Source organism: Palaemon carinicauda, chromosome 9 (genome assembly GCF_036898095.1).
Source record: "Palaemon carinicauda isolate YSFRI2023 chromosome 9, ASM3689809v2, whole genome shotgun sequence".
In the NCBI taxonomy this organism is placed as follows: domain Eukaryota; kingdom Metazoa; phylum Arthropoda; class Malacostraca; order Decapoda; family Palaemonidae; genus Palaemon; species Palaemon carinicauda.
In genome coordinates, this window is record NC_090733.1 from 23,042,180 (window position 1) to 23,045,163 (window position 2,984).

Genomic DNA, 2,984 nt, shown 5'->3' on the forward strand with positions numbered 1-2,984 from the left:
AAGTTTGCAATGTTAAAAATGTGGCTGCTTCTACAGTAGATGGGATTGCTGATGCACAGAATGTTTCTTCTTTCAAGTGGAGTGATGAAGGTAATAATTCCGGTAGTGTAATTTGTAAACCTAAAATGTCGAATATGGATTCGAGTCAAAGTGAAGAAAGTAATGCCTTGCCAAAAGGAAGGAGAGAAAACAGTAACAAGTCCGTTAATAATATGGTTTCCTTGTTAGATACAGTACTGGAATACATGCAACGGCCTAATGATAATATTAAAATTAATGTAGTCTTACTTCCAAGAAAGTTTAGAGAAGAAATTAAGGAAAATGGAGGGGTTTAGTCTTAACTCTTTATCTTGGAATGTGAATAGCCTCCAAAAAGGTCAACTGATATCCATGCCCATGCACTTTCTCATGACCTTGATGTGATAACTTTACAGGAGACTGGTGTCAATGGTATTGGTTTCCAACTGACAGAATATCAGAGTTTTGAATGCAAGCTGATAATGTAAATAATACCAGAGGTCTGATTATACTTGTTAAAAATAGTATCCCTTTTGTTAAATCTACTGCTACAATAAGCAATGGTACCGGGTGTTTGTGTGGTAAGTTGCATTTGAGGGATAGTGTCCTTTATGTAATTAACATGTATGTGCAGGCAGATAAATTAGATCTTAAGAATTTACCTATTCGTATTTTCGATGAGTGTTGTTTATTGATGGGAGATTTGAATGCTTGTCATCATAATTTGGGAAGCCAAGGTATCCAAAATAGGAATGATTCTATGTTGAATAACATCCTGAACACCTTAGACAATGTACGTGTCCCAGGGGAAGGAGAACCCACACACATAAGAGGTGGCGGAATCGATTATGCCTTACTTTTTAATATGCCCGAGTGCACGGCTGATGCTACAGTCGTTGGTGAAATGGCGAGTGATCACTTTGCAATCAAAACTTCTTTAGGTGTAGAAAAACAGCTCGGTAGTAAAAAACGGGAAAGGTATTGTTTAAAACCAGATAGAAAAGCTGAATTTTTAGAGGAGGTTGGCAAGTGGTATAAGGATTATATAAATACAAATGGTCATGATAATGATGTAAACAAATTCTATGACGACTTGCTTAGTGTGGTTGGTGGTATTTTAGATGTGCCTATGCATAATTATACAAATACTGTGAAAAAATTTACATATGCAAAAGATAAGGTAGTGCTGGGTTGGAATAAACTGTTAAGAAAAGCTCAGAGTAATTGGAGTAAAAATCCAAATGATAGTAGTAGCAGAGAAACAATGATAGAAATAGCAAATGGGACATCAGAGGTAAGAAAAAATGTAAGAGATAAATACTGGGACAATTTTATGGAAGGTATTTCCTTTACAAAAACCCTTGGGGGTGTATGGAATGAAGTTAATAAGGTGAGGGAGAAAAAGAAGAGAGTTGTTGCTCACTCTGACCCAAAGGGTAAAGCGAATGAACTAATGAGGGAATGGGCTGCTGCTGCTAGTGTCAATGGTCCTCCAAACAACGTCCAGGTTTGTCTGTGGAATAGGCGATATAAGAGAAGAGGATTTGTGGCATTGCAAGCAGCTGTGAATGATGAGACTTCTTTACCATTAACAACAGATGAGTTATTGTTTAGCATCAAAAAAGGTAAATCTACTGCACCTGGGGAAGATGGGGTCACATATGACGTGATAAACTGTTTAATCTTGATAGAGGATAGCCCTCTGTTAGATTTGATTAATATTTCTTATGAAAATGGCAGATTACCTATTAAATGGAAAATTGACATTATTTTACCTATTCCTACAGGGAATGGACAGTCTAGGCCTATTTCTCTAACTTCCTGCTTATGCAAACTTAATTGAAAGACTTGTACTAAGTCGGTTACTCTTTGTGATTGGAGACCAATTGTCTTCAAATATGTTTGGCTTCATAAAAGGACAAAGTACCTCTGACTTTGTAATCAAGGCCTTAAGTAATCCTCGTGTAAAGTGAAGGGCATTTGTGGATTTAAAAGAGGCATCTGACAGGGCTAATATTGATGGGGTTTTAGAAGAACTTGTTAACAAAGGAGTTAAGGGTGCGTTACTGAGGTGGATTGAGAGTTGTCTAACTGAAAGGAGAGCCAAGGTATGGTATCAAGGATATGAGTCGGAAGAAATATTGATGGAATTCGGCGGTATACTTAGTCCTACCTTATCTAAGGTCTTAATAGATAGAATAGCGAAGTACAGAGGTTATTGTTTATGCTGATGATATTCTAATACAATGTGTCAATGAAACAGTATTGAAATGGGCTTTGGAAGAGTTGAGAAATTTATGCATGCATATGGGTTTGGTGATGAATGAAGAAAGAAACAAAATACAGTTGCGTATGATTAATGGAAGTATTTTTGTAATTAATGGAAAGTTTTAGCAAAGTTTTAGCAAGTTTTATCAAATCGAGGCAGTGGTGCAGGAATACCTGTCTTGAGGATGGTGTACATCAGCACAGTGCGATCAGTTATTGACTATACAGCGCCTGTACTGATAAATAACCCTGAAAGGGACCTGAGATCTTTGGAAGTTTTGTAAAACTGAGAAAGGAGAATAATTTTGGGTTGCTCCATGAGTACAAGAATAGAACTTATGAGATTAGAGTTAAATTTACCTAGTATTGCAGATCGAATAAATGAGATAACTGCTATAGCTGCTGTTCGTATGATTAGGAGAGGGGAGAACGCCTTGAAAATGGCTGTTGATAAGTTCTCTGGTAATGGAGGCGCTTCTGTTAAGTCTAATAGTTATGTTAAGAAATTGTACAATGTAATGATGAAATATGATGCTGTAAAGTATTGTGTTAAATTGATGAAATCAGTACCTACTAAGCCGTGGTTGTTGTAGACTGAAAGTTAATATTTGTACTTTGAGCTATAAGAAAAAGGAATGTAATACATATGAGTTAAAGCAGACATTCTTATCCCAAATTAGTGAATTACCAAAATGTAA